This window comes from Poecilia reticulata, chromosome 1 (assembly GCF_904066995.2).
Source record: "Poecilia reticulata chromosome 1, P_reticulata-male-v2, whole genome shotgun sequence".
Classification (NCBI taxonomy): Eukaryota; Metazoa; Chordata; class Actinopteri; order Cyprinodontiformes; family Poeciliidae; genus Poecilia; species Poecilia reticulata.
The window spans coordinates 24,594,891-24,603,397 of record NC_088830.1 but is presented as its reverse complement, the minus strand read 5'-3'; the positions used below and the strand labels follow the sequence as shown (position 1 = coordinate 24,603,397).

The following is an 8,507-nucleotide window of genomic DNA, read 5'->3' as shown; positions in this document are numbered from 1 at the left end:
AAGTGAAAAAGAAACACACTCAATGACATGCCTGTGGAAGTAATTACAGCTCTAGTAAGCCTTTTCAGAAAGTACAAAGGCACAAACAAATTAACTATTTTAAAAAAAAAAGAATCAACAAGATAAAACACTGCCCATTTGGAAACATGAAAGCACAAGAACAAATTGTAAGGTGTCTCTTTGTAACTTATGAGCAAACTATATATATATATATATATATATGTGTGTGTGTGTGTCACTGACAAAGATCTTTGCAGCAGTACATTCACAAATGATTACAGACTATTATCAGTCACTACTGAAGTCGTCGCCAAAGGCAACACTCTCTGCTCCTACCAAAGTCTGTAGATCGGGGTGTCCAAAGTCGGTCCTAGTGGCCCGGCATCCTGCATGTTTTATTCTCTCCCTGGTGGTAGCAACAACCTTTTCATCTTGTCAATGTTCTTCTTAGGCCTTCTGATGAGCCATCATTTGATGCAGGTATGTTAAACCAGGGAGAGAACTAAAACACGCAGGATGCTGGCCCTCCAGGACCCACTTTGGGCTCCCCTGCTGTAGATAATACTCTGTTGCCTGCAGCTTCATCTGCTGGTGCTGCAGCTCTCTGAGGATGATGCTCTGGAGACCTCTTGGACCTTCGTCAGTTAGGGCACAGGACAAACCTTTAAAGTTGAACATAAATAAAAATACAAAATTTAGATGCTTTAACTTTTTGTATGTTTATGCATTACTTAAAAACCTACTTTTAAATTTCCCTCCCGATAACAGGTGGGAAACTCCTTTAGAGTGTCTTCATAGGATGATAGAGATTTCCAATGATGGTCCATCAACAAGGATCTTCTTTTCCTCTTCCAGTCTCTTTACTATCATGATGTCATTGATTGCCCTTGTTTTTGCGTGAAGACTGTCTGAAATGCAGTTATGAAAAGGACAAATCAACTCAGTAAAAGTTTAAATTTGTAAGTTCAGGTCAATACCTGGAGTATCTAGTCACATTATCTGTCAGGTATGATTACAGTATAAAACATATTAGTGTATGTTTACTTACCAATGTGTGATTGCTGCCATGGCAATGTTGTGTCACCAGACAGAATCTCTTCCAAAGACAGAACTTCTGTGTCTGTATCAGTCTTCAAGAGACCAACATCTTCTAAAGCCAATGTTAAGATGTTTTCTCCTTTCTGATCTTGTGATGAGCCTTGGCACAAGCTTTGTGTCCATCTGTGTATGCACAAACATGCACAAACAACATCAACTGTGGCAAAGATGTTTATGCAGTATGTACCAGCAAGGTTATTCAATGCCTGGTCAGTGTTCCTTACCTTACATTTGTGGGTTTTGCCATGGAAAATTGAGAAAAATGGCTTAATTTTAAGCAGGTGTTGGAGCTCAGGACAGCTTTTTGTTAGTTTTCAAGTTATGTCCACAAATGTTACATCCATGGAAAAAACAGTGATTGTTGGCCAGCCTTCGTTGAAAAGAACAAGGGTTATGCAAAATCTCATACCCTATCTAAGAGCACTAAGCAGCACTCCATGTATACACACCGCTAGCTCCAAGCCTCCTCATCCAGTTTGCTGCTGGATCTGTGAGAGATCTCCCTGGCCTCTGACCATTGCCCACCACAAAATCTAGAATGCATACAATTCAGTCAGGCATGATGTTATTACAGGCTAAAAGGTTACTGTTATTATACATTTACAATCTGCAGTCTTACATTTCTGGTTGATTTGTGTATACAGTCCACAAATTTTCCTACGTTTTCATCCTTGGTTACATGGTTGTGTGTCCTGGCTGTTTCTGTGTTGCCCTGCGACAGACTGGCAACTTGTCCTGGGTTGCCAGTCTGTTGCCAGCAACCCTCCCGACCACACTAGGGACAAGGTGTAAGAAAATGGATGAATGTAAAGAAAGCAAAACTTGCGCCACCCTGACTTAAGAAGACGGCATGGTCAGCAGGTGACATGAATGCAGATGACGAAGTGGGAGGAGAGGCAGCTGGAGAGATGCTTCTGGGTCTTTTCTTCTTCTGAAAAGACTGAGAGGATGGGACAACAGGAGGAGAAACAGGAACCAGATCAAGCACTATCACAGTATCTTCCTGGTTCTCTGGTATCATTATTGGATGCTCCTCAGTAAGCATCCCAGGCTGCTCCTGACCTGTGGTCTCTAAATAACATAGACAGGAGGAAAGAAATGGGTCTGTACTGATGCAAGTTCATTTTTAATTCAAGTAATAGTTGTCTTTGCTTATCCCCATCAATTGTTTGATGGGGACCCGCCATCAATGACCTAGCTGCAATCAGTGTATTCAGACAGGGTTCATAAACAAAACTTTAAAGATCATCACAGCCTAAGGACACTGATGTTTTTAGCAACCCTCCAATTTTACAAAGTGACAACAACAAGCATGAATATGAAAGCTATTATGTGACTCTATCATGGCTAATTAAACGTATTAAGAACAGGTACAGTGTACAGGTACAATTAGCCTCTTAGAGGCTAATTTAGCTAGCTTCCAACGCATATTTTCCGGCGAAAAATTTTTTACAAACGTGTCTTCAACCATTCGCATCACAGTCCTACTGCCATTAAGTCCTAAAACTACCATCAGTAACTTTATAACATGACACTTTGGAGTTATATTTGGTTTTAGAGTACAAAAACATTTTGACAGATGCAGGTTTCTACTCACCGGAGTGAAAGTGTCGCATATGATGACGTCAGCTTATTCTTCTTCTTGGGTTTTTGCGGGATCCGTCCTTATTTTTATTATTTCAATCAAAAATATTAAAACGTTTACGGAACAGTTTGGCATGCAATCACAAAAGAAAATACATCTTAATTTTCTCTTACATTTATTTGGAGTAAATAATTTATATCATACTCAAAAATAGTTGGTAAATTAGAAAAAAGGCTTTTAAATAAAGTTACAGCCATAACAAAAACCCTCCGGTTTTATACTTTACTAAGTTATTTTTAAATACCGAATTATGACCGATGCGTCTGACATGTATTTGTAGTAAATATTGTTAACATCCTGTTCAAACTAGCACATAAATTGTAAATAAAGGTTTTTAAAAAAAGCTAAAAAGAAAAAAAAAGGTTCTATTGGTGACAAGCTGCTGTGATCACCGATACGAATGGTTGATAACAACCTACTGAGCCTGGTAGCAGGCAGAGCAGGGACCAACTGAGGCCACTCAATGGGGCTGATAACCACTGATAATGGCCATTCTATGGAATCAGTGGCGCAAAAAGTGGGTATGCAGGGTATGCAACGCATAGGGGCGCAGCACCAGAGGGGGCGCCAAAACCCCGTCTGGAGGGGGCGGCGCGCCGATGATTGTTTTCCCATACACTTCGGCGCGTGTAACGCTCCTTCACCTCGCGCACATAACGAGGTAAATGTAGCGAGTTTTACCCTTCACGTATCGTCGCCTCGGGGGGAGAGCGTCGCTCCTTCACCCTGACGATCCTTCCCTCGGGAGGTTGGGTGGTGGGGGGCGCCGATCTATGTTTTCGCATCCACCTGAATAATGTGTAGTTGCGCCACTGCCATCAGCAAAACTCCCCCAGGAGGAATATCACTCTTCCCATTAAGCTTTCTCCATCTCACTTTGGGTTTGTCACCGGCGACACATTCACCATCTAATTTCACATCCCACTTCCTCACTCCCTGCTCCAGTCACACTGATTTCACATTTTCTCTCCATTTATCATAATATTAAACAGTTAAGATGGAGTTTTGTCTCATCCTGGGCGCCAGGCCTGAGGAAACCCAGCAGTAGAAGCAGAAAGTGTTCTCAGCCCGCTTCAAGGTCTTTCACACCTCAGATTCCCAGTGATTTCACCAACTACATTATTTATGTTTACCTGCTGGATTATTTTCCAAGGTTACACGTAACTTTTTCAGAGCTAAACCTTTAGGCTCAGTAGGTAGAGAAGTGTTGGTGGTTTTTGCTATGCAGAGGTGGATCTACATCCGCCGCCCTCAGATTTTATGTCCTTGAAATTATACTTAGAAAAATGAATTGCTTGTTTGATCAGAAGCTTCTTATTGCCTTGAAATTAAATATTAATTCATCAAATATATGACTGTAGTTGGGAGTTTGAAGTTCAAAATATTTACTAAAAAGTCCATCGAAGTTGGGATTTTGACTGGGAAAAATTGTGACATGCATAAAATCCTTACATGTCATAAAAATACAACTTTTTATTTGCACTTGTGATCGTTTGCATTTCTTTAAATGCTTCACACACACGGCTCTATGCAAAAATGTGGAAAAATGCATTGTAATTGGCACATATCGTTAATAACTGAGCACGTCAAGCAGTAAGTCACACCTCTTTGCAGACATGGAACTGGAACATGGTGAAATCGTATTCACATTGCAACTTCAAAATTAATCTGAACATGACATAAATAGCTGCTGGAATCTGTTCTTTCACTGCAGTACTGCTAATTTCTTGCATTGCACATAATATTTATCCTGAGTGCAACTACAGCCATCCCAAGTACCACCAGTGGTACATGCACCACAGCTTGAGAACCACGAATGTAAACAGTTAGCAATCCCTAGTGTAAGTTCATTTGTAGTCTTATAACTTATTAAGAAATGAATAATAGGCATACAGTTTCTGAACTCTTTAGAAGAAAGGAGAAGTACAGAAACAGTAAGAAAAGCAAACTCATGCCTCGTTTTGTGTCAAGTCATCGTACATCAAGACCACAATCTGTCCGTCCGGGATGCCATTCCTGTTGACAATCTGGTAGGCAGTGGTGTGAAGTAACGAAGTACAAGTACTTCGCTACTTCACACCGGTTGTTTCAGTTGTGCTGGGCTGTGGGGCAACTCAAAGGCTAAAGCACTTCATACCTGGTGGTGATGGTAAAACACCAATAAGTTACAGTATTTACTGATCCTCTGAAAAAAAAAAAAAAAGGAAAAACCGAAGACGGGCCGACAATATTCGTAGTTTGGAGCAGAGGTTGCGCTACAGTTTTTTTGTTGTCCGTCAAAGAAAAAAAATCATATATATATATATATATATATATATATATATATATTTAGTTTGGTCTATCTATCGACTAGATAGATGTGCGCGCACACATTATAAATTTTTCCACCCCATACGTAGTCCTGGCCTCCCCTTGGCCCCCCCAACTTTAAAAGTCTAGCTCCGCCACTGTTTCCAAGCCCAAATGAGGAACTTCATGTTCAAGAACGAGCCCAAAAAACCGCAACCCGCGACTCATTACGTTTGCTAGCGACGTTAAAAAAAAACAAGCCCAAAGTAACTTATAATAATCGGACTTGACAGAAACTCAAAATAGTTCTTGATTTTCCAGCAACAAAATGCGCATCTCCCTCCTCCCTCCATTGTTCATGTTTCTCATCAACTGATCAGCTGATAAATGTAGCGTAGAAACGGCGGTCGCTCCCCAAGACGCGCAGAGAAAATATAATGACATTACTAAAGAAAATAGTAACGCGCATGATTTGGATAAGTAACTTTTATCTGATTGCTGGATTTGGAATAGTAACGCCTTAGATTACTCATTACTGAAAAAGAAGTGGTCAGATAAGACAAAGTGACGAGGTAGCACAGATCGTCAGAACACTTGCATGCCGATTACGTCATTGCTCTGCATGTATTTCTGTGCTGATGCGTCATAGTTTGTGATGTCACAAGCGCTTTGTTATGTAACACATATATAACTCCTGTTGGTAAAATTCTACCTCATTACAAGTCAGTTCGAGGAGAAGAGGATCTCGTTTAATCTAGGAAAATGGTGCTGATGAATTCAATAAGAGCAGATCTCCATGTCTTAGTGGATGACCTTGCAATTCCCGCGATTGAGGAATATTACCAACAAATCCCAGAGGAAGATTGGGACGATTTGACTTTGGAATATGAGGACATCAGAGAGAACACCGAACATCTTTTGAATTATCTGACAGATGTCTTTTCAGATGTGGTTTTAGACCTGGTTGAGAACCAGGGATTTACATATCAGGACTTGAAAGCCACATTTGATAATATTGTTTCTCAGGCCTTCGCCCAGGCCATGGGTATTGAGAAGAATATAAAAGATGAGTGTACAGAGGTATTAAACATGCTTTTTATAAAGCATATCATATCGATGGTGACATCTTCCTCAGATGACCAGGACCCCAACGAGTGGCTCAAGGTGGGGTTAGAATTTAGATCTCTGGTGAATCCTGTCATCTGGTTCGTCCAGGAACTGAGAGCAATGAGGAAATCACTCGAGGAAGAGCGAAAAGACGCGGTACACCTTTTTGTACAGTTGTTGATATCTCAAGGAATCAAGAAGTCAAAGAAACGTTGGAGTCTTAGCTACCTGAGAGAGACACATGATCGCATTGTCGACCAAATCTGGGCTGAATTTGAGGGACGGCAATACAAAATCCAGCAGAAATGGATTCCTGCCCTAAGTAAAAAGGTTTTTAGGGATATCACTAAACGCTGCGGGTCTGCTGGATGGGTGCTGTCCTTCATAAAGAAAGAGGAGGTCGACGATGCGATCGTGTGGTGTCTAGAAAGTCACCTAAAAAAGCACCAGAAAAAGAGAGCCAGCTTTGTTTCAAGGTTTTTTTCTGGTGCTGTTAATGCCGTGAGATGCCATTTCTCTCAGTTAGGGCCAATAGTGTCTTGTCTCTCTGTGCCTCCGTCAAAAATGGACCGATGATGCTTTTCTGTGCTTATGTTGATTCCGGACCCAAGAAGCCTCCCCATGCCACATCCGATTCCAGCGACAAGGATCTCTTAGCCCTCCGCTTGTCCCAGGGCTTCCAGCTTGTGCCGTTCCAGTGAGCCAGAGTCTCCAGCTGTCGAGCCTTCAGCTGTCGAGCCTTCAGATGTCGAGCCTTCAGTTGTCGAGCCTTCAGTTGTCGAGCTTTCAGTTGTCAAGCCATCAGTTGAAGATCCTTCAGATGTCGAGCCTTCAGTTGTCGAACCTTCAGTTGTCGAACCTTCAGTTGTCGAGCCTTCAGATATAAATCCTTAAATTTTTGAGCCTTCAGTTGTCGAGCCTTCAGACGTCAAACCTTCAGTTGTCGAGCCTTCAGACGTCGAACCTTCAGTTGTCGAGCCTTCAGACGTCGAACCTTCAGTTGTCAAGCCTTCAGATGTCCATCCTTCAGATGCTGAGCCTTCAGTTGTCCAGCCTTCAGACGTTGAGCCTTCAGACGTCGAGCCTTCAGTTGTCAAACCTTCAGATGTAAATCCTTCAATTTTTGAGCCTTCAGTTGTCGAACCTTCAGATGTCGACCCTTCAGTTGTCGACCCTTCAGTTGTCGACCCTTCAGTTGTCGATCCTTCAGACGTCGAGCCTTCAGTTGTCGAGCCTTCAGATGTCCATCCTTCAGTTGCTGAGCCTTCAGTTGTCGAACCTTCAGATGTTGAGCCTTCAGACTTCGAACCTTCAGACGTCGAGCCTTCAGACGTCGAACCTTCAGATGTCTATCCTTCAGTTGTCGAGCCTTCAGTTGTCAAACCTTCAGATATAAATCCTTAAATTTTTGAGCCTTCAGTTGTCGAGCCTTCAGTTGTCGAGCCTTCAGGTGTCGAGCCTTCAGTTGTCGAGCCTTCAGTTGTCAAGCCTTCAGATGTCGACCCTTCAGTTGTCGACCCTTCAGTTGTCGAGCCTTCAGACGTCAAGCCTTCAGATGTCGAACTTTCAGTTGTCAAGCCTTCAGATGTCGAGCCTTCAGACGTCGAACCTTCATATGTCGAACTTTCAGTTGTCGTGCCTTCAGCTGTCGAACCTTCAGCTGTCGAACCTTCAGCTGTCGAGCCTTCAGTTGTCGAGCCTTCAGATGTCTATCCTTCAGTTGTCGAGCCTTCAGATGTCCATCCTTCAGTTGTCAAACCTTCAGATGTCAATCCTTCAGACGTCGAGCCTTCAGATGTCTATCCTTCAGTTGTCAAACCTTCAGATGTCAATCCTTCAGGTGTCGAGCCTTCAGTTGTCGAGCCTTCAGTTGTCGAGCCTTCAGATGTCGAACCCTCAGTTGTCGAGCCTTCAGATGTCGAACCTTCAGTTGTCGAGCCTTCAGATGTCGAGCCTCAGATGTCTATCCTTCAGTTGTCGAGCCTTCAGATGTCGAGCCTTCAGTTGTCGAGCCTTCAGTTGTCGAGCCTTCAGTTGTCGAGCCTTCAGATGTTGACCCTTCAGTTGTCGACCCTTCAGATGTCGAGCCTTCAGTTGTCGAGCCTTCAGATGTCGAACTTTCAGTTGTCGTGCCTTCAGCTGTCGAACCTTCAGCTGTCGAACCTACAGCTGTCGAGCCTTCAGTTGTCGAGCCTTCAGATGTCTGTCCTTCAGTTGTCGAGCCTTCAGATGTCGAGCCTTCAGTTGTCAAGCCTTCTGATGTCTATCCTTCAGTTGTCTAGCCTTCAGATGTCAAACTTTCAGTTGTCGTGCCTTCAGCTGTCGAGCCTTCAGTTGTCGAGCCTTCAGATGTCTATCCTTCAGTTGT

General features: G+C 42.8%; 1 long non-coding RNA gene across 2 annotated transcripts; it reads right to left on the bottom strand.

The window, feature by feature from the left end:
* Positions 1-240: 240 nt before the first annotated feature.
* LOC103467926 (uncharacterized) lies at positions 241-3,435 on the bottom strand. Of its 2 annotated transcripts, XR_001776546.2 has the most exons (6): positions 1,718-3,435; positions 1,548-1,631; positions 1,323-1,468; positions 1,049-1,221; positions 744-908; positions 241-662 (listed from the first exon to the last, which is right to left on the bottom strand). It is a non-coding gene; the product is annotated as an uncharacterized LOC103467926 (long non-coding RNA). The 2 variants fall into 2 exon arrangements; XR_534138.3 differs by having other exon boundaries at positions 1,323-1,631.
* Positions 3,436-8,507: the final 5,072 nt, after the last annotated feature.